Source organism: Tursiops truncatus, chromosome 6, assembly GCF_011762595.2.
Source record: "Tursiops truncatus isolate mTurTru1 chromosome 6, mTurTru1.mat.Y, whole genome shotgun sequence".
In the NCBI taxonomy this organism is placed as follows: Eukaryota; Metazoa; Chordata; class Mammalia; order Artiodactyla; family Delphinidae; genus Tursiops; species Tursiops truncatus.
In genome coordinates, this window is record NC_047039.1 from 96,822,170 (window position 1) to 96,845,996 (window position 23,827).

The 23,827-nt window shown below is 43.3% G+C and overlaps 2 long non-coding RNA genes across 4 annotated transcripts in view; one reads left to right on the forward strand and one right to left on the reverse strand.

The window, feature by feature from the left end:
* Window positions 1-23,827, forward strand: part of LOC109551961 (uncharacterized) — a 201,988-nt gene that overhangs the window by 69,631 nt on the left and 108,530 nt on the right. The window lies entirely within an intron of this gene.
* On the reverse strand, window positions 1,359-11,982 carry LOC141278906 (uncharacterized). Its single transcript, XR_012332308.1, has 3 exons — window positions 11,833-11,982; window positions 7,787-7,892; window positions 1,359-2,243 (listed from the first exon to the last, which is right to left on the reverse strand). It is a non-coding gene; the product is annotated as an uncharacterized lncRNA (long non-coding RNA).

Below are 23,827 nucleotides of genomic sequence, written 5' to 3' on the forward strand. Positions count from 1 at the left end.
GTTAGCTGTCCCCATGAGATGGATCGGTCCACGTGGTCCATAAAATCTCCTGAGATATTTCCTGTTAAATGGCCTCTGCCACTTCTATATTTATTTACTTTACCCTAGAAGCCTAGAAATACAGTTCAGCTCTATAGGTGGGCTCTGGCTAGCTATTAAAGTCTTCATATAACTTGATTGGACGCATCTGTAGAAAAGAGGGGTGGGGCATGTTTTTATTTACTCTAATGAATGTAAGCTTTTCAGAATAGAACTTTGGGCATTCAGGATTTACATATGACCCATAGCTGCTGCCGCTCTGTGTGGAAAGAAAATCATGTTTAATAGCTTTGTTAAAAGATTTTGCTTGTTCCGACCTCGTTGCTGTAGAGTCTAACTCAATCTGTGTGTGTTTAAGAAAGAAGGGGAAACAGGCTGGGAGCAAAACTGTGCTCTGGTCTCTACCCAAAACATCTTTTCTTTGCAAACTCTGAAAGCCTTTTAAAAGCTGCTTTGATTAGCTTCCTCACCACTCCCCCACCACAGAGTGAGATGCTAGTTTGTGGCCCCGGATGAGAGAAAGAAGGGAACCACAACTCTCACGGGACTACTGGGCCGCTCAAATCTTCCAAACCCAAGAGACTTTACATAAATCGGAGATTCCCTGGAAGGGGACCAGCAGCCTTTTGAGCTCTTTACCCATCACTAATTCTGGCTCCAGCTGGACTCCGGGTCTGGTGATGAAAGGGGCTGAATGCAGCGGCTTCAGCAAGCATTTTGGATGGGATCTATTCAGTCTGCATTTACTCACCCTGCATTATGGGGTTTCCATGGCAACAGTGCATGTTTCGGTGTGTTGCATGTGGAGGGGCTTTACCTTATAGTCTCCCCTTGTCGGGGAAGTCTGATCATGTGTCCCTTCCTCCCTACTTGTCTGAATGGGCTCCACCAGGAGCCAGTCTCTCTTTCCATGTGATATGCAGAGACAAATGCCTGAGGCCAATGTCCAAGATCCTAAAACATGGATCCCACTGGAGACATAGGAGAATGGAGTCAGCTCCAAAGACACTTGGCAAGGTTGTGGCAGATCAGAAATTGAGGCCCAGGCCCCTTTCCTGCTCTCACTTGGCTCCCAGCCTTGGCTGGGTTTTGAGGGCCACGAGATGAAAAGATCATCTGGACATTGTCCATCGTGATTCTGCTCCAAGGAGTGCAGTTCATGAGGCAGCTGGTAACAGAGAGAACTTGCATGAGCCTGGAATAATTGTCCTCTGTGATATCTGTCTACTAGTCATTCAACAAACCTGAGAGTTGTGTGTTTGCAAACAGTTCATGGGATCATCGAATCATATTCAAGAGGAATCTAGTTTATTACCACTATTGTAGGAGAAATATCCTCTCTCTTATTCTCTTGTTCCCACCCACCTCAGTTCACAGAATAGGACCCTCTGTCATCTGAGAAGTTTCAGGGAGAAAGAATTGGTTCTTCTTTCCAGCCCCTTCACTTACTCATCCTCACAGGAGAAGGTGTCACTTTGGTGCTGGCAAGGGTTGATGTTTCTGTCGGGTGGGTCTGTATGTTAACGATTGTGTGATAGGTGAGCTATCTTAGGTTCTCGTGTGTCTTGGTGCCTGTCCTCTGTACTAGACTATAATTTCCATTTCTTTTTTTATTCAGTTCAGTAATTTCATTTATGAATCGTTATAATTCAGAGTTGAGAAATCAGTAGCCATTACGACAGATCTAATCCTTTGATGCATTATTGTTTCACTTGCAGAATAATCATGGAGTTTTGAATTAGATATTAAACTTTGAGCATTGAGAAATTGTACAATAAAATTCCAAATTTCCAACTTATCTTGGAAAATCTGGCAACATGGGGCCTACATGGAAATAACCAGTAGGAAGTAGCCAAATTTGCCCCTCTAGCTGGGGCTGTTCTTTCCAGTTTTGCAGCTCCCTCCATGGCCACTCACATTCACAGCATCTAACACCCCAGTGGATGTTTGAGTGTGTGACCCCTGCTAACATGAGGTGTGTGCCTCATTCTCTGTAGGGGTCACATGATACAGTTCGTGTGACGTGTGACCTGTCCTTTGTGTGTTTCGATGGGGTGTGTAGGAAGCCAGAATGTCCCTCATGACTGGCTGGGTTAGGGCTTTACAGAGCCAGCCTCCTCATGTCAGGGTGCTGAGGTCTAATGATAATCCCAGATGCCTAGGTGCTGCAGAGATGTCAGAGAAGAGGAGACGAGCAGCTTCACCTGGGAAGAGCAGAGAAAATAGTACTTGAGCTGGGTTCTGGAAAACGACCAGGATGTCACTAGGCAAAGAAGGAAGAGAGAGGCTTTCTGAGCTGAAGGATCATCATGTGGGGAAAAAAAGGCAATTACGAAGCACATGAAACTTTAAAAGACTATAAACATTTTGGTATGCCAAAAATGTCAGATGCACGAGAGGGAGCTGGGAGAGAGAGGCAGGGATCAGGTAACAAAGGGTCCTCCATTGTCAATGGAAATCTACTGAAAGTTAATTTTCAATTAGTTTATAATTACATAAGCAATGTGCAATTGCATTTTATTCGAAAGGTCTAAACATTAAAGATAAACTTCTTTGACATCTGTGTAATCCTTAGGCCCTCTTTGTTTATCTAGGGCTTCTCAACCTTGTTACTACTGACCTTTTGAGCTGGATAATTTCCTTGCTGGGGGTGACTGTCCTGTGCACCCTGGACTCCATCCACTACATGCCAGGAGCACCATCCCTCCGCCCAACTGTTTTGATCTCCACCAGTGTTCTTGAGACACTGCCGAATGTCCCCAATGACCTAGCATTGGTTCTAGCAGACCCCTCCATTTGCTGTGAAAGCTTATTTCTATACATTTACCTGTACATGTGTTTACTATGTTCTGTTCATTTTCTGGTTCTGTTGTGTTTTTCTTTTTCACGTATGTAGTATTTCGTTAGTACGTGTTGTTTTTCTTTTTCACAAATGCCATTATGTGATATGCATCCATTTTTAACTTGCTTATTTCATACATCTTTGTGTTTTTTGATACCTGTGTACGTGCTGGTACATAGCAAGCTGTCAGCTTTATTTTAGTGGCATAATATTCTGTAGTAAGGCTGTAGCAGCACAGTTTATTTATCTGTATCTATGTTATTGGATCTTTAGTTTGTTATTCTTTCTTTCTTTTTTCTTTTTTGTATTTCAAACAACTTGGCAATGAATGTCCTAATATATTACCTCATGTACACAGAAGTCTGTACCAGGAAGACAAGGCAGCCTTGCTGTTATTCTTCTCCAAAACGACTAAACCATTAACTAGAATCTCTGTGCTTCTTAGAGAAATGATTCTTTTCTATTGGAAACAGCCCTAAAGGGAAAAGAAAAAGGGGGGCAAAGAAGAGAAGAGTGGAGGAGAGAGTAAGGGCGAAAAAAACAAAGAAGGGTCTCCTGGCTACTCCAGTGATTAGAGCTGAGCATTAGTTCAGAAAAAAGTTTTTTTTGGTGAGAAGATGAATAGCACGACAGGGTATTTCAAATGTCAAAGGAGACATCCTGGTGCAGCAGGAGGGAGGGAGAAAGATGATGCTTCCAGATTTTTCCCAAAGCTTCACAAGACTTTGCCTCTCAGCCTCTGATTTGACTCACAGCCAAAACCAACAGGCCTCTCATATTCCTTATCCCAAAGAAATGTGTCCCTTTAATTCCTCCTTAAGCCAATTATCTGAGATATGTTTTATATTCTGAAAAAAAATCATGTGCTTTTAATAGACCCCTTCCTTCGTGGGCTGACAGGCTGGCACTGGGCTGGACTCCTCCAAGTGGGATTAGTTCATTACCTTGCCCTTGTTCATCTCACCGCATGAGTGGGTGTTCAGTATCTGATAGCCTTCCCTGTAATTTATCCAAAGGGTACAGGGCCAGAGCCTTCGGGATTAATCAGCTCTGTCTTGGGAGAAGCTGAAGCTGAAGATTCCCATTCTGCATGTGCCTCGACATGCCTGATCAGTGATCTCCATCCCATCCTTCAAGACCTGGCTTCCCCTGGGAAATAGTTTAACCCCCTTGCCCTCCTGACTCACTTCCTTGATGCCCCCCCAACCCTAGCACCTCCTACCCTCTCCCCTCTATAATAAGTTTCTCTGTGTACCTTAGAAACTCTACTGCTTCCTCTGTTATGTTCTGGACCACCCCTTGGGTCAAGACTCCAACACCTTGAGGGAAAGACTGTATCTAAGGCAGCCTCCTGTTCTCATCTCTGTGTACTGCGCTGCATTCCGCTGCTCAGTGAGTCATGGAGCCTGCCCAAGCTCAAGAGCTGGAGAAAACGACCCTGCCTTACAAGGGGAGGGGCCACAGATTCATGTCGCAAAGGAGCCTGGATACAGGGAGGGAATTTTTGCCGCTATTTTTATAAGCAATCTATTGGAGGCAGTTTTATCAAAATAAAAAGTGCATATACTCTGGGAGCCAACAATTCCATGTTTGTCTGCCTGCGAGACAATTTACACACGTGCATAAGGAAATATATGTCAGGACATTTATTGCAAATTTGTTTGAAATACAAAACAAGTTCAAGGGTAGCTAACATAGATACAGATATACTGTGAGATATAGATATATATATACACACACACACTACAGAATACTATGTCATTTAAAAAAAAACAAAAACCTGGCAGTTTCCTGTGTACCAGCATAGTTAGCTATCCCAAATACTAAGGCATGTGAAATAAGCAAGTTAAAAGTCGATGCATATAACATAAAAGAATGTATGTGAAAAAGTTAAAAAGAACATGTACTATTGGTAAATACAGGTACAGGTCAGTCTATAGAAATAGGTCCAGGAACTTCTACAGCAAATAGATAACACTGGTTACTGCCAGGTCCATGGTTCTCACCTGGGAGTGGTCTTACCCTCCGGGGATATGTGGCAATGTCTGGAGACAGTTTTGTCTGTTCTGATTTAGGAGATAAGTGAAGCTACTAGCACGTAGCAGGCGGAGGTCAGGATGCTGCTAAACATCCTCCAGTGCACAGGACAGGTGCCTCTAGCAAAGAATTTCCCAGCCCCAAATGTCAATAGTACCAAGGCTGAGAAGCCCTGCTGCTCTAGGTAGACAAAGAAGAGATGTTTTAGACCATTTCAAAGAAAATATAATTGTGAATTGCATATGTAATTACAGATTGACTCAAAAGTAACCTTCAATAGATTTCCATTGAACACGGAGGACTGTTTGTAACCTGGTCTCTGCCTTGTCTCTCCCTGGTTCCTATAATACACCTTACGTTTTTGGCATACCAAAATATTTATAATCCTTCAAAGTTGCATGTGTTTCATGATGAAGTTCTTTAATTCACACGGTGTTCTGAGCTGCATACACCTGGAGTGTCTATTCTACGTTTCTTCTGGGATGTCTAATAAGTAGGCCATAATTAACCTGCACAGAACAGATCTCTTGATTTCTACCAGCCCCAAACTTGCTCTTCTCCCAAGCTTTCCTTTATCGGGACTTGGCGTCTCTTTCCGCCTGGTTGCTCACTTTCCTCACCCACATCCACTCCATCAACAGGCCCTGGCCTCTGTACCAGCAAACTATATCCTGCACTGACCATTTCTCAGAACCTCCTGTCACTTTTCCTGTCTCCCTAAGTATGCCATCTTTATATCTTTCTTAAGCCACAGAAAAGGTCTAGGGAGGATGACAGGGGCTGGTACCACATGGCCAGGAAAGCAGATTGTGGGAAGTGAGAACAGAGCTGAGGGAAGCATATTTTCTAAGAGAATTTCAATGAGAACCAGAATATGGAAATATGCCCCCTGCCTTTTTTTCTGGTAATAGAAAAAAATGTTAAATTAGAAGGCTAAAAAGAAGACAGCCAGCTGCATTTTGAGGGAGGTTTTCCAAGCTGTGTTTGCATGTGGTAATCAGACCTTGTGTGCAGGATTTAGTCAGAGGGCACAGCAGCCCTTTGTTAGTGGGGCCGCATGGGGTTTGCCATGGCAACAGAGGGGGACTGCCTGATGTTCTTGAGGAGGAAGAGAGCAGGAATGGATCCTCTCAGTGGGTAGACTGGAAAGCCAGTCCAGGTTGGAGCTTGGGTTGCAGTCTCATCTATTAATGGGATTGAAGTGGAAGGTGGATTAAGTTTGATGAGCTCTGGAGTTTGAGACAGAGAGACTAGTGTAAATTCTAGGCTCAACCTACACTAAATGTTTGAGCTTACTAAACATCTGAACGTCTCATTTTCTTTACCTATAAAAATAGATTTAATAATTTCTGGCTAGCCTCTATTCGCCATTGGACTGGAAGAGCAATTAGAAAATAAAAGGCATCCACACTGGAAAGGAAGAAGTAAAAGTGTCCCTGTTTGGAGATGACATAATTATTTATGTAGAAAACCCTAAATATTCAACAAAAAACTGTTGGAACTAATAAACACATTCAGTAAAGATGCAGGATACAAAATCAACATACAAAAATCAGTGGTATCTCTGTACACAAACAATGAACTCTCTGAAAAGGAAATGATGAAAACATTCCCAATTACAATAGCAATAACAAGAATAAAATGATTAGGAACAAACTTAACCAAAGAGGTGAGAGATTTGTACACTGAAAACTCTAGTACATTAATGAAAGAAACAAAAGAAGATACAGATAAATAAAAAGCCATCCCATGTTCATGCATTGGAAGAATTATGGACAAGTATGGACATTGTTAACAAGTATGGACATTGTTAAAATGTCCATACTTCAGATTTAATAAAATCTCTATCAAAATCCCAGTGATGATCTTTACATAAATAGAAAAAGCTGTCCTAAGATTCGTATGGAACTACAAAAGACCCAGAATAGTAAAAACAATCTTGGGCAAGAAGAGCAAAGCCAGAGGCATCACACTGCCTAATTTCAAAATACACGACAAAGCTATAGTAGTCAAAACAGTATGATACTGGACTAACAATAGACATATTAACCAATGGAACAGCGTAGAGAGCCCAGAAATAAATCCATATGTCTATGGTCAACTGATCTTTGACAAGGATGCCAAGAGCACACAATGAGGAAAGGATAATCTCTTCAATAAATGGTATTAGGAAAACTAGGTACCCATATTGCTGAAGAGTGAAATTGAATCCTTATCTCACACCATATACAAAAATCAACTCAAAGTGGATTAAAGCCTTAAATGTAAGACCTAAAGCTATAAGACTACTAGAAGAAAACAGGGGAAAACCTTCTTGACGTTGGTCTGGGCAATGAATTTTTTGATTATGACCCCAAAAGCACATTGTCAACAAAAACAAAAATAAACAAGATCGAATCAAACTAAAACCCTTCTGCTCAGTAAAGAAAACAATCAACAGAGTGAAGAGACAACCTGTGGAATGAGAGAAAATATTTACAAACCATGTCTTTGATAAAGGCTTAGTATCCAAAACATGTAAAGAGCTCCACTCAATAGCACACTTATTTTGTAAAGTGTATTTACATGTTTCATTGAGATACAAGTAACATACCATAAAATTCTTCCTTTTTAAGTGCACAATTCAGTGATTTTTAATATATTCACAAAGTTGTGAAACCATTATTACTATCTAGTTCTAGAACATTTACATTAGCACAAAAGGAATTCTGTAGCCATGAGCAGTCACTCCCATTAGTCATCTTCTAGCCCTTGACAATCCATCCAGTAATCTGTTTTCTATCTCTATAGATTTTGCCTATTGTGGATGTTTTAAACAAATGGAACCATATGATATATGCCCTTTTGTGTCTGGCTTCTTTAGCTTACCATGACATTTTCAAGGTTTTTCCATATTGTAGAATGTATCAGTACTTCAGTACTTTTTCATAGCTCAGTGACTTTCCACTGTATGAAAACAAGTCCACGCAAAAACCTGTGTGCAAATGTTCATAGCATAACATTACTCATAACAACCAAAAGGTGAAACAACCCAGTGTTGTGTAATTAATGAATGGATTTTTAAATTTATGGAGCTGGGAGCTCCCTGATGGCAGGAACTGTGTCTTATTCGATGTTTTATACATAACAGGTATTAGGTGAATGTTTGGTCAATTAGTAAATGAATGACTACTACTACTATACTATAATATAGTATACTACTACTATACTATAATAATATGCAATAATTGACTATTACATTAATTATGATGGAGATGACAGTATTGAGGATGATGGAAATTACTGCTTAATTGAGCTTGGTTAGGTTTCTGACTCTCTCTGGATTTCAGTTCCTTTGTTAATAAAACAGGGCTAACAGTGATGGTTAAAATGAAATCAGGGGTGTGATCATTATTCCTGTATGTAAACTTAATTCCCCACTGCAGCCTTCCTTTGCCAGACCTGCCGTACGTATTGCAACAATAGACAATCACTGGGCATTTAATAAATGTACCAGTAACCAAGAGTAAAGGACTCACTGCTCAAGAATTTCTTTGTATCAAGTAAAATTTCATTTCTTTTGAAATTAAAAGAAACTACACTTGTTCTCCTGGATAGTATACACTTAGTTATAAAAAGTTTATGGATATCTGAGGGAAGGTTGAGGTTGAGGCTCATGTATTTTAGGATTTTAGTGTTTGTTTCATGTTTTCTCAGTTTCAATAAAAATCGCTGAATCTCAAGTTTCCTAAGGCAGGGCTGTATCTTTTTTTTTTTTTTTTTTTTTTGCGGTACACGGGCCTCTCACTGTTGTGGCCTCTCCCGTTGTGGAGCACAGGCTCCAGACACGCAGGCCCAGCGGCCATGGCTGACGGGCCCAGCCGCTCCGCGGCATGTGGGATCTTCCCGGACCGGGGCACGAACCCGTGTCCCCTGCATCGGCAGGCGGACTCTCAACCGCTGCGCCACCAGGGAAGCCCAGGGCTGTATCTTTATCATCGTGTCTTCAGTGACAAGCAGAGGGGTTGGCACTTAGAATGTGCTTCATTATTGTTTTGCAGATGACTACGTAGACAGTATTTGATATAAAAAGGTGTCAAAACTGATCTCTAGGCTCTGCGTCAACATGCGAACTCAATGCTCCATAAATTTCACCCCCAAAATATGAGCCACAGTGAATTGGAGTAGATCCATCCAAGGAAACTGTGCCTTGCAGACAGACCTGTTTCCCAGCCTAGCTTCTTGGAAAAATGTATGACCTCGTGCAGGCAGACTGCCTCCGCCTGCCTCCCACTGCACAAGGGTAAGGCCTTTCAGAGACTCAGCCTTCCAGGCTCTGGGTTTGCTGCAGGGGAAAGTCATGTAATGGGAAATTAAATATAGAGCCTGTAGCCTTTCACAGACGGAGGGACAAAAGCAGATTATTCGTGGTGGGAATAGAGACAGTCATTTTAGCCAATATCTCCAGACTTAAAAAAAATATATCTAGCCAGTCTTTGTGGCTGAGCCCTGGAGAAACTAACCTCAGAGCCATATGGCTAATGGGGATGAGGAAACTAATTTCATCTGTAAAATGATAGGTCTGGATGAGATAATAATCACTCTTCTCCTTCCCAGCTCTGCCCCGTGGTTTCTTTGAGAAACCCTACAGAGGGGGATGTGGGATCCAGGGCCCCCAGGGCCTAGCGGAGCCTGGAGAGGGCCACAGGGCTGCCATGGGGTTCCTGCTGGGGGGTTTCTGACTTTTTTCCTGCTGCTGTGTGCGCTCAGCTTCCCCCTCTTTCTACATGCTGAGCTTCTCCTCTGCTCACTCATGCTCTCCTACAGTACACGTGTTACCTACACAACAGAGATGCTGGGCCTGAGGGAGGAGGACTTTTAGCCCTACTCTGGTGTCTGGAGCCATCACTGTCACTGATGTGTTTCTGAAACAGAAATCTGACGTCCGTCTGTGAATTCTTCCATAGCATCCGTTGCACTGGGTTAAAGTCTGAGTCTTTGTCGCAGCCCCCAAGACCCCGGAGCCTGGGTCCCAGACAACCTCTCCAGGATCATCCCTGGCTACTCGCTCCCTCAGCTGGACTAGGTGATTTTCTTTCCCTTTTTTCCTTTTGTTCTTCAGTAGACCATGTCCTCTCATCTGGAACTTTTGCATATACAGTTGACCCTTGAACAACATGGGGTTGAACTGTGTGGGTCCACTTACACACAGACTTTTTCCAATAATACAGCAGCTGCATTTTCATTTCACAGATCTTTGAATTAAGTAAGTGTGGATTGGTTAGATCACAATGTTTGAATTGAAAGAACGTAGGGTTTTAGTCCAGATTCTATCCAGACTGTTTTAGCTTTCTGCCCTTGGGTGAGTCCTTTATCAATTCCTCTGTTTTTGAGGCAGAGAGAGCAGTAAGTGCATTTCTGACTGCGTGTAAGGCTGGAGCCCCAAACCCCACATTGTTCAAGGGTCAACTGTATTGCTTTTACAAGAACTAGCGTGATCTTTAAATATGTAAATCAGATCACAACTCTCCCCTCTTAAAACCTCCAATGGCTTCCCATCACACTTAGAATGTAATTCAAACAGCTTACCATTCTCTACATGGTTTTACAAGATCTGACCCTGTCCTCTTTCTTATGTTTCCTATCTTCTTTTTGCTCCCTAAGGCAGCGATGATCACCTTCTTTATGTGCCCAGAACATGCCAGGCTTGCTCTGAACTTAAGACCTTGGTGCTACTGCTTCTCTCTGTTTATACTTTAGTTGTCCGCATGGTCACATGGCTGGACTCTTCTCCTCTCTCAGGTTTCAGTTGAAATGGAACTTCCTTGGAGTGGTCTTCGACGTCGATCAAGTCTGAAATAGCTCCTTTCCATTGCAGTCTTCATGTCATGGATCACTTCCTGATATTTTGTTAATTATTTATTGTTGATCGACCAGCTGAAAGGTTGACTCTATAAGATCAAAGACCTCGTCTGTCATGTTCAGTACTGTACCCTCAATTTTTAGAATAGTTCCCAGAATATATTAGGCACTCAGGACTTGTTTGTTGAATGAATGAATGAATGCCTGAACATCTCTCATCATCCTTTCTCTTCTTTCATGTGTCTAACTTCACTTAGACATCATTTCCTCCAGGAAATGTGTCATCATTTCCTCTGTGACCCTGGAAAATGAGCTAGGTGGCCCTCATCTGTGTTCCCTTAGCAGTTGCTACTTTCAGAAACAGAGGATGTATGATGCTGAAGTCTCATTGCCTCTTAACTTCTCATTCTTCGCTTGACGATGTTCTTATGGGCAAAACCTCTAACCTGTACATTGCCACATGCCATCCCTAGTTTACCTGTGAACAGTTCAGTGGCTTTAAAAACACAGAATAAACTGTGTATTTTTCTGCTAAAACTGTGTGGTGCTTCCTAGGCAGTCGCCCTGCTGGCCTCTGGGTTAATTCACTCAAGGATGAGAATGAGGAACTATTTGGGGTTGCTGGACCCAATTCCAACGTGTATGTGTTGCGAGGCTTCCCACAAAATAGCAAGCAATTTTTGGACCCTGCTGGTGTCCAAGAATTCAACTCAATTCTGATACTATCTACCCAGAGATAGCATCAGATTCCACAGGCTAAGAGCTCAGTCCTGTAAGACTGCTCCCCTCCCCATTTCAGAAACCAGTCACAAGTCCAGGTTGTTACCTGTTCTTCTGACTAACTGGCTATAAATCAGAGGTTCCCGCAACCTCCTCCTCAGGTTTGATTAATTTGCTAGAGCAGATCTCAGAACTCAGAGAAACATTTTACTTACTAGAATATCAGTTTGTCATAAAAAGATATAACTCAGGAACAGCCAGACGGAAGAGGTGTATCAGGCAAAGCATGGGGAAGGGGCACAGAGCTTCTGTGCCTTCTCTGAGCACGCCACTCTCCCCAGATCCCCACCTACCTGGAAGCTTACTGGATGCCACCCCTTTCAGGATTTTTATGGAGGCTTCACTGTGTAGGCATGATTGAGTGAATCATTGGCCATTGGTGATTGAGGTCAATCTCCAGCTCCTCTCCCTTCCCTGGAGGTCAGGGAGGTGAAACTGCCTTCCAAAACTCTAATCCCATGGTTGGTCCTCCTGGCAGCCATCCTCCAGCCTTAGATGCTTTCCAATAATCACCTCAGTCACATAACAAAAGACACCTTTATGCTCTCATCACTTAGGAACTTCCAAAGGCTTTAGAAGCTCTGTGCCGGAAGTGAAGAGGAAGACCAAATATAAATTTCATCTTATAAATTACAACGTCACAGGGAGTGCTAGCTGAGTGCCTGCCAAGTGCTGATACTTCACTTACATTTTCTCCTCTTATTCTCAGAAAGCCCTCAATAGGCGTCAATGCTGGCTCCACTCTCTGGGTGTGGGAATTGGGGCTCAGAGAGAGCAGTGACTTGGTCAAGTTGAGAAGACAGAAGCAGTGTTCTGTCCTCACTCTACACTTGCTCCTCTTTTCAACACCTCTCCACAACAACGGTGCAGGACACGCGGCTGGCATCCCCTGAGAACCTTATTGGCCATCTTCAAATTAACAGCTTCCCTTCTGACCTCCCAGAAAGGAGGCCACAATCAGAAGTCGAGCCTCAGAAGAGGAAGAGACCCTGAGGCTCTGGTTCCAGGTATCGTCTGGGGAAGTGGCTGACGGAAGTCAGTGTTATTACCTGGCTAAGCCTCAATGTTGATCTGCTCCCTTTCCTGAGATCACCCACGTCTGACCTGAGCAGTGTCTCCTGGCAACACGATTCGATGCTGCCTATAGTTAGATAAGAAAGGAAATGGAGGGACATTCATGACTGGCTGGGGATGATTTGTTTTGGGGGGAAAAAAAAAGGTATTGGATTAAATCTTGGGTGCACTGGTGCCAGGCCACCCTGGCCCTTAGGTAGCTGGTGGGGCTGCTGACCGAGCTCCATATGCCGTCACCTCCCGTCTCAGCAGTTACGCTCGGTGCGTTACCTCCTTTTGCTCCGTGACGCCCCGCCCGGTTTTGCAGAGTCCCTTACTACCCTGTCTTAGCATCCTCAGAGCTCACTGCAGTGGATTTAGGGGAAAACCACAGCCAAAACTATTTGGGCAACTGAAAGCTCCGCAAGCTGGGCTTCCGTGCGTGAAAGAGCTGCTCTGTCTCCCCTCAGTCTCCTCTGGAAAGCTCAGAGTAGATGCCTCTGCCTTAGCGAGCACTCTTCCACACACCATTTAGACGGGCCTTCCTTATCTTCCACAGAGTTCACCCTTGGATGGTTACAAGCAGTTTGCCCTTCCTTTCCCAGCCTTGAGGGGACATATATCAGAGGCCTTCAGTGGAAGTCGGACACCCAGCTGGAGGACCCAGTCTTGCTACAAACTTGCTGCGTGACCTTGGGAGAGTCATTCCACCTCCTTGAGCAACAGCTTACTGAGCCATTAACTGAGGGCTTCAGCTGCATAGTGCTGTGCAGTGTAATCTTATCTCAAGAGCCCCCTCTGGCTTTTTAATTTTGTGATTTTAAAGCCACTCTGAACTGACAGAGGATGGTGCCCAACATATATTAAGTAGAAGAAGACTGTTTTGATGGAAAACAGTCATCAAAGTATCCCACATTTGTTTAAATACATAGATCTGCATTGCATATGTTGTTTTGCTGAGTTAAAATAACAACTTATTATAAGTAGTCTTTTGTAAGTTGATCGTTCCACTAAATAATCGACTCATTCCAAAGGCTGCAAGGACCTACTTGATATCAGACATTCGGGATACAGAAATAAAGAAAACAGGATCATTGTCCTGCAGGGTCTGAAGTCTAGGGAGTTTACGGGGACTTATGATTTATTTTTAAAAGCTTTTCACAAAGTAATTACTCTGCATTGAGGCTGGCTTGCCTCCATGTCTGATACATGGAAAGAGCACTGGAGCTCCTTTTCTCATGACGAAGTGTGTATTGTTCACGTTCTCTTCAGTGAGACATCCTCTCCTTAGTGCTTGCACTGGACTCACCCTTCCTGAACTCCTGCCCAGGCCCGCGTTTGTGCCAGTAATTTAGTACTAAGCCATACAGCATCTTCTTCCTCCATTTCCACCTCCTCACCACCCATTCTCTCCTTAGCTCACTCCAGCCAGGCTCTGTCCCCTCCGTTCCACTGAAAATTCTCTTGTCAAGGTTACAGTGCTGTAGGTTTCGTTCCACAAGAGAAGGGCAAAAATGCACATTTTCAACAACATCGAGTGGTAGAATGGGCTGCTGATGTCCATCTGATGTTGCCTCCTGGATCCTGCAGACCGTAAGGCGGCTCTGGAGTGCCGTGCCCCTGACCTTTCATTCTCTGGCGTCTGTTTATGCTGTCAGTCTCACCCCCACTTTGCTGTCTCAGGATTCTCTGTTCCCTTAGTGTGTCTTTCTCACCATCAGACCTTAATTCACGCTGCTCTTCCTGCCTGGGTGACCATCTTTGTCTTGTCCAAGTAGAAAATTCCTACTCTTCTTTGTAATGGACCTCTTTCTGTCTTATTCCCCCCACCCTTTTTTTGTTTAGTTTTCCTCTATTTCCTCTTCCCAGAGCACCTTGATTTCCCTTTGGGGAATTATATCTCCCCTATTGCAGGCAGGAATGCCCTGCTGGGTCCTTCATCTCACCTACTTGGTACAGTCATGGAATGGGCATTGACTTACGCTAGGCCAACTGGACTCTCCCTCCAGGAGAATGCATGAAATGTATGGATTCTCTCATTCCAGCAGCTGTTCCAGGTCCCGGTATCAGGTAATTTCAGTCTCCATCTATTCCAGTCTCTTTCGTTAGCCTTCTCCCCTGACCTCAGAGTCTACTCTTATACTCCTGACATATGCTTTTTGAGACTCTCATCCAAAATGGGTTTCTGCTTCTCGCAACGGAAAAGCAACAGCAATAACAAGGTTGATACATCTTTGGAGCCTCAGATAAGCAGTGACCTTCCCTGCAAAGTGCACAGGCTTCCTCCTTTGTCCTTCCTTGGCCTCTGGTTGCTCTAGTGGATTCCTCTTCTATGGCACTGTAGCTGACCTCTCCTCCCCTGAGGGGGTTCCAGGGGGTAGAGATCAGAGCTCATTCAAAGGTGGGTCCCTAGAGCCTAGGATACTTTATCTGGTTTCCTGCTGAGATGCAGATCAAGTTTGTTCAAGGGTGAATGAAGAATCAGAACCCTTGTACCTACAGGGCTAGTACATTCTTCTTATTGACAGAGATGATCACTTGACAGAGTAGTTTCCTTTTCAAGCAGTTAACATTTTGTTTTTTATAGAATTGTCCTTGTAAGAGATTTGACAACACTACATTTAAAGCTATGGACGCCCTTTGTAACCATCAGGTTCCAGTCAGGAAAATGGAAAGCGTATCAGGAATTTCAAATAGAGGGATTTAATATAGGAAATTGACTACACATGTGTTTGAAAAACAGACTAGCAAACAGAGGACATGAGACAATCCAGACATTTGTAACTGCAGGAAGTAACTACTACCCCTCTGGCAGGGAGAACAAAAATGGAAAGATAGTATTAGAAGGACTTAGGGAGGAGGAGATGGAAACCTGCATGGCTGATTCTCATACTTCTGAGGTGGGGGTGGGTGGTTGGAGGGAGTGTCTTATAACTGTGCTTCAACCTCTGCAGTCAGTGCTTAGACATCTGGGGAGGTGCCCCAAGGGCTAGTACTCAGATTTCAGTGGAGGGGGGGGTACACTGTGGCCAGGACTCTGGGAGTGTAAACTCAGCGCTTGAGCTCAGACCTGATGGGCCATTCAGCTCTGGTACCTCTAATGAGGCATCTCATGGTGGGTACCGGGAGTGCTGGAGTAGGCTGAGGCTGGAACCTCAGCTGTCTCGCTTCTGGAAGGTGTCTGGCTGGATCTGGAAATAGGAAGAGTCTTCTTTCATCCTGCCACCTTGTAGTCTCCTGTCAAGTCCTCCTGCTGAGGGACCCTCATGGGAAGTGAGCCAGCAAGGAGTCTGGGAAATGTAGTTTGCAGACTCCCAGCTCCAGGGTGGGGAGCCTTGAGGCTGAGAGACCCTGTGTAAATAACTGACACAGACTCTTCCAGTAAGGAGAGACTAAGCAGAGTTGGCCTCCAACGTAAAGTGGCAAAACAAAGTCTTCCTATTTTGTAACCCATTTCCAGCCTGATTCCCAATAACTCTGGAGTAAGAAATTGTAGCTCGGGATAGGACTTCAGTGGAAAATTCTGATGCCAATGTGAAAAGTGGCTCCAAAGTCAAAGCATTCCTGCAAGCCCGGCACACGGAGCCCATGATTGATTCTAGCTTTTCCTTATTTTGCCTCTTTCTGCAGTCCGTGCTTCCAAGAACATCTTCAGGGACAGATGACCCCATGGCTCAGATACTTGGAAACATAGCCATTTACTACAAAGCCTGTTGCTCCTCAGACCACCCTGCCAAACCCCTTGCTGTGCAGCCACACCCTGTGCCTGCAGGCTTGCCTCTCTCCATGTGTCACTGCTCCATGTGTCATCACCCCTTTCCTTGGGAAGAGAATGCCATGACTCGACATGTCCCATCTCCGGACTCAGTTTTTTCCTTCTTCATTTTCCATTGCTTTTGCTCATCCCTTCATTCTGATGCAGGATGGAGGTCCCTGAATCTCTTTCTAACTTTTATGCTCTTCTCCTAGGATCCTACAGTGTAAAGAGCACCCTGTTACAATAGTGACAGTGAAATTTCATACAGCCACAATCTTTTCTCATCTACAACTTCTTTGACACACTGTTAGGAGGAGAACAGGTTTTTGGATTCAAGTAATCATATCTAAATCCTAACTGTAATTTAACTTGAAAAAATTTAGCTACTTAATTCCCCTGAGCCTGACTTTCCTCTATTTTAAGAGGACTAATAACTACTTCCAAAGATTGCTAGGAATATTAAATGACACAAGGTACTTGCTGCAGCCACACATAGTAGGACAGGGTAAATCTCGGTTCTCCTTCCCCATGTAAGAGTGGTGTTTTTCTTATACATTTATGGGGAAAGGAGGATAAAGCATTATATAAGCCTAGCCTGTGCCATGTAATAGATATTATAATAAAAAAGGACTTAAGGTTTAAAATCTGGGCAATGCTATGTGGAGGGGAATTATTTATCTATTCCTACAGGAAGACGAGAGTGATACTACCATCAGATGAGTTCTGACTGTGGACTGACTTCCCTCCCCCGAGTTTACCTGGCTTCTGGAAGGTGTCTTTTGTTATTTGTACAACTCTGTTATTTGTATATGCGTAAGAGCCGGGAATAAGGAGGCTGGAAGCAAAAGCACAGGGCTGGGACAATATGAGGTATTCCTAGGGAAAGAATGACAGATTATAGGACTAGAAAGGAAGCTTTGAGTCACACTCTGCCAATCCTTGAATGACCTGCTAAGGAGTTTTGCATTTTATTTCTTAGGCAATAGAAAGTTAATGCCAGAGAGAATAAAAACTAGAGAACCTTGTAAAATGGATTTGACATTTTATTTACAAAAGCTCTTACTTAAGGAATGACAGGCAAAGAGATTCAGAAAAATGCAAAATCCAGAAAGATCTCTCTTGGCAATTCTTTTTTTCTTTTTTCCCCTAAATGACTTTAGGAAAGATATACTTAAAGTAAGTGCTAGAAGCTGAGGTGTCCCTGTCGCTTTATCTTTTCTTTTTCCCATTCACATAGAACATGACTTGCCACTGCTTCAAACACAAGAAAGATTTCAGCAGTGGACAAACTGCCGTTCTCAGTATCTCGTGATGGGTTTATTCTGTTAGAAGCATTTGGATCATTGCTGCCTCTAAGGAGTTAACATTCTGGTTGAGAAGAGATCAGAATAATCAATAAGGTAAATGTAATGAGGAGTACTGGCTAGTATTGGATCCACAAGATGGAGCCTGTAGGACTTCAAGGAGAACTTTCCGGAAACACACAACATTGGAGAGAAATAGCTAAGCTGAGCCTTAAAGGATGAGAAGGAGTCAACCATGTGGAGGAAGAGGTTGGAGGAGAGCAGTCCAGGTAGAGGAACAACCTGGGCAGAGATGAGAAACACCATCATTCACGAGGGGAGACCACAAGCAATTTGTGATCCTGGAGGCCAGCGAGGCAGAGAGGAGTGGGGAGAGAGGAGCTGAGCAGGTGAGGGGAGGCCAGAAGGAATAGGCTCTCAAGTGCTTGGCCAAGAAGCTTGCAAATTATCCTGTAGTCACTGATGTGAGGATGGGGAGGGGCTCCGAGCAGGGTAATGACACTGGAGATTTAACTTTTCATCCGCTCTCGCGGCTGCATGAAGGAGGGAACAAGATGAGACCAGGTGGGAGGTATTAGCAGTATTCTAGGTTGGCTCTTAGGAGGAATGGGGCTCTTGGGGGTGCCAAGGAGAGTATGGGAATGGGATCTGGGAGGGGTTGGTGCTTGACTGACACAGGGAGATGAGCCATCCCAGGTGTTCAACCACCATGACTGGTAGGTGTGGCTGCCAACCACAAAACGGGGCACATGAGGGGTGGCCACTTCGGAGGAAGACGGTATGCTTAGCTTTAGAAACAATGAACTTGACGTGCCTTGAGGAGGCTGAAAACTCACCCTCCCAGCTGTATCAATTACCAGCTCTTTGACCTTGGGTAAATGATTTAATCTCCTGAGCCTCAACTTCCTCGTCTCACTTGAGGATGGGAAAATAATGAGTAGTTTTCAGGGAAAGATAAATTTGCTCAAGGAGCTCAAGGTGTTGCTTTTATCAAACTCTTTCCATTTGTACCTTCTTCACAGTAACTACGAGGAAACAAAGGAACGAACTTCTGTCCTGAAAGTTGACAAATGTTCCTTTTTCTGAGCCAGGGTTCTGCTTCTGTTGGTCATCTTAAGCCTCGGGAAATCCCCCACCTGTAGGACTGGCCCTTGGGTTTCATGTGTGTCATGTGGGATGTTCTTTCTGCTTCGTCTTAATATCAAAGTGACAGATGACAATGTGAAGGTCCCAGAGGTGGAGACACTCCTGCTGAGAATCCACATCGAAAAATTCAGAAGCCCTGAGAAATAAAGGCGATCCAGAAAGAATTTTGAGATGTGTGAAAGCTTTTAAATAGTCTTTATTTTATATTTATTTCTCTCCTATCGTATTTCTGAAGATTTTGAAATTCATTTCATCCTTAAATATTGTCTTTTTCTATAAAATAATGATACATAAATTTTTCATCTCTATAAAAGCCATCATTTTTGAACCCAGAGATGGTGTGTGTGTGTGTGTGTGTGTGTGTGTGTGTGTTTTAGTGGCAGGATAGAAAAAGGGACAGACCCAAACCCCTCGGCCCACATTTACTCCTAGTAACCCATAAAATAAACAAGTCTCACCATCCCCACCTCATGTGCTCCTACAACAAAAAGGATTTGGGTGTGATGGGTCCAATTTTTGCTATGAACTGTGAACTAGGATATTTTAAACTTGACTTCTGAGGTTGATGAAGGAAGCTTTCTTGTCCTCTAACAAAAATGCAGATGGCTCTCCTTTGCAAGCTCCTAAATCCACAAAGCTGTGTTTGAGTATGAATCTCATCTTCATCAAGGATAAGAATAGACTGGTAATTCAATAAGTCACGCTGTGCGTCATTTGCATTCCTCATCCCAAGACAATTTCTAAAGGGTTTGACATACAGTAAGTGTGCGTTAAATATGTATTAAATGAGTATATAAGAAGGCATTAGGGCTAGCCTGAGAATATGAAGATCTGGGTTTAAATCCTGGCATTGTAGGCCACTATCTACAATGACAGGGAGTCTTGGGTTCTTTAGAATAAAGTCCTTTAGGTTGGTTAGATCAGGATTTGGATCCTGGTTTCATGCCTGCCTGGCCATGTGTGGGGAGGATTGGGGTCAAATTTCATAACCTCTCTATAACTCAGTAGGCTGCAGTGGTTGAGCTCGAGGATTCTGGGTTTGAATCTGGTTCTGTCTCTTATTATCTAGAGGACTTTGGTAATTCACTCAAATGCCTTGATTTTCTCATTTGCAAAATAGAAAAGAATAATTGTACCTATTGTTATGAGTTTGCTCTGAGGACTTACGATTTAATATATGCAAAGCACTTTGAGCAGAGCTTGGCACATGGTAAGCACTTTGTATGTGTTAACTATTATTCTATTATTTTTATTACACTACCTCTTACTGTGCTGTTGGAACTCTGAAAATGTACTTTGTTTTCCTAGGGAGAGAGGTTCCAAAGCATTCAACAACTTGAGGGTGGTGTTAGGATTGTCGGTCATTCAACCTTGGCCACTTTGGGTTTCAGTTTCCACACATGCCAATGAGATAATGTTCCCCATCCCTTCTCTCTCTGCATATAGCATAGGCTCTAGTGAGGCTCAAATAAGATCAAATGTGAAAACACTTAGCTAACTCTCAAGTGCTCCATAAATGTGAGTTTATTAGTTGGAACCCTTTCCACTACATATGACAAAGACCCAACTCAAATTGACGTATGCCAGACAGAGGATTTATTGGTTCTTGCGACTGGATTCTAGAGTAGCTTACGGTCCCAAAGGAAGAACTTCGGGAACCCAAACTGATGCTCATTATAACATGAACATGTAATTTACATCTGTGTGTCATCTCTGGTGGCTGCATTCTCTCTCTCTCTACACAGACTTTTTTTAATATAATGAGGAAGATAAAACCAGGAGACCAACTTCGTATTGTTCCATTATTCCAAGCCAGCAAAAAGAGGAAATCTCCCAATCATCTCCTGTAGATTCACTTCAAGGAAGAATTCTAATTGACTCTGATTTCATCTCCCGTCTAACCTTGGGCCAGTCATTGGATATAAGGGAGTGCATAACTAAGATTGTTCAGGCTTGGTCACAACCCTTTCCATTTAACATGGGACAGAGGGATAGTGTATTAGAGTTCTCCAGAGAAACAGAACCAATAAGAGATATACATCTATATAGAGAGAGATTTATTATAAGTAAATGGCCAATTATGGAAGTTGGCAAGTCCTGAGATCTTTAGTGAGTCAGCAAGCTGGAGACCCAAGAGAGTGGGTAGTATAATTCCAGTCCAACTCTGAAACCCTGAGAATCAGGAGAGCTGATGGCATAGTTCTGATCCAGAGGTCAACAGGGTCAAAACCAAGGATAGCCAATGTTTCAGTTCAAGTCTGAAGACAGAAAATAAGCAAATATCCCAGTTCAAAGGAAGTCAGGCATCCAAAGTTCCCTTAAGTTGGGGAGAGTCAGCTTATTTGTTTCATTCAGGCCTCCAACTGGTTGGATGAGGCCCACCCAGAATAGGGAGAGCAATTTGCTTTACCCATTCAGCTGATCTAAATGTTAATCTCATCCAAAAACGCCCTCACAGAAACACCCAGGGTAGTATTTGACCAAATATCTGGACATCCTGTGGCCCAGACAATTTGACTCATAAAGTTAACCATCATAAATATGTTACCAGAAGAAGGAAAAAAAGAGGAAAAAAGGTATTGAGCAGATTTTTTAAAACCATACTGTCGTAGATTATCATTACTAATAGTAGTTTCTTTGACTTCTATAGAGGTGATTACAATAAGCCTAGATTAATTATACCCCAAACCCTTGAGTATTTCTCAGTTTCTAGCAGAGATAGGTTACCAGGATATTGATCCCATTAGAAACTGTCTTGGTAGAGGAGAAATCCTAATAGTACAAGGTTCTCAACCTTGAATATATTGACATCTGTGCTGGAAAATTCTTTGTTGAGGGGTATTGTCCTGTGCAGTGTAAGATGTTTACAGCATTCCTGACCTCTATCCACCAGATGCAGTAGCACCCAACCCCCTGCACCATCCACCTTGCGACAATCAAAAATGTCTCCAGGCATTGTCAGATGTTCCCTGGGGAACAAAATCTCCTCCCACCTCTGGCTGAGAAGAATTATACTAACAGCTCCTGGCTAAGTAGTAAGTCATACCTCTCTATTCTTCACCCTTAGTCCCAAATGATGGACGGAATGCTCCCATGCTGGGTTGGTTTTACAACTTTATAACTCCCCCTGCCATCCCCTCTACGCACACCCCATTACACTGAAGCTCCCTACCACTGGGGCACTGAACAAGCATACTGTTGAGAAAAAACTGCAGGGTATACAACTCAAGATATTTGGGGGTCTAGTCCCTCCTCTTTCACTGACTTGTGTACGGCTGGGCATCTCTTCTCTCCTGGCCTTGATTTTCCATATTGGCAAAATGAGAAGTAATTCTGTAATTCTTCATGTTACTCTAAAATTGTTTGATACAAATTGATGAGATTTAAACTGTGAACTGGGAAATCACCATACAGAATTCACTGACTGAGTACTTCGTGACTAAGATCCTAAATTTCCCATAAGCATCTCTTTTGCTTCTTGGAATTGAAGATTGCATTGGGTTACTTGAATAAGGAACCTGGGCAAAAGTTGACGACTGACCTACATCTGGATTTCTGCTGCTACTTGATGTTTTGTTTTGGGGTGTCACTCAAGGTTCCATCTGTGCGTAGGAAAACAGTGTCAAGGGGAAAATCATTCAGTGTGGCTAAACGATTGGGAGATTGTGCAAACTTAGATGCCAGAGTAACGGGTACATTACCAGAGTGGGGGTTGGTGGAATGCATAATAAAACCCATATCTCTATAACTAGGTGAATTATTTCTCATCCTCATGTTTGAAATTTAGATATATGGGAGAGTGAACTTAGCCAGTTGAAATTTGGAGTAAACAATAGTTGTTGCCTCTTTATTTTTCTTGTCAAAATTAGAGGGCACTGAGTATTGGCTTTATTGATGAGAAAAATGGTGCTCATAAAGGAAGAATTATGAGCAGTGGACATACTATGAATTATTGGCAGGGTTTAGACACACTTCCAGGGCTCTCAACATCCAGCCCAGTGATGTTTCTACCATATTAACTCCCTGGGACAAGGCCTTATGGGAAACAAGTGTAGAAACACCCTTTCCTCTTCCCACCTAATATTAGAGTTCAAAAAAGAAAGTCAACTTGACGCTGGTTTTTCCATCTTCCTCTCTTCTGCCTCCCCACTCTTGGATGGGTTTTTCACAAAGATTTCAGTCTTATTCTTGCCACTTGTTCCTATCTAGAGGCATAGCAGAGCTTATACTAGGGCCCAGAACAGAGCTCATGGAGCAAATGTCTCATAGTCCCAGCCCCCTTCCTGCCCAGCTGAAGAAAAAGCGAAAGAAAAGAAATAAAGGCATCAGTTGTGTTTTCATAATGACCTCTCTGGCAGACAGAGATGAGAAGTTACATACAGTTTTTGAACAGCCAAGTTTCCAGCTCCTATGTTAGTTTCCTGTGGCTGTCATAACACATTATCACAAACTTGGTGGCTTAAAGCAACAGAAATGTATTCTCTCACAGTTCTGGAGGACATAAATGTGAAATCAAGGTGTCGGCAGGGTCACACCCTCTCCGGAGGCTCTACGGGAGATTATGTTTGTAGTCTCTTCCAGCTTCTGGTGGTTCCAGGTGTTCCCCGGCTTGTGGCTGTATCATTCCAATCTCTACCTCTCTGGTCACCTTTCTCCTCCTCTTCTCTGTGTGTCTCTAAGCTATCACCTGTCAACTGGATTTCAGGCCCACCTGGGTAACCCTGCATGATCTCCCCATCTCGACATCCTTAACTTGATTGCATCTGCAAAGACTCTTTTTCCAAATAAGGTTACATTCACAGGGTCTAGGTATTTGGGCCTGTACATGTATCTTGAGGGCACCATCATTTAGCCCACTACACCTAGGAACTGTGCTAGTTTTTTAAAATAAATTTATTTGTTTATTTATTTATTTTTGGCTGCGTTGGGTCTTCGTTGCTGTGTGCGGGCTTTCTCTAGTTGCGGCGAGCAGGGGCCACTCTTCGTTGCGGTGCATGGGCTTCTCACTGCGGGTGGCTTCTCTTGTTG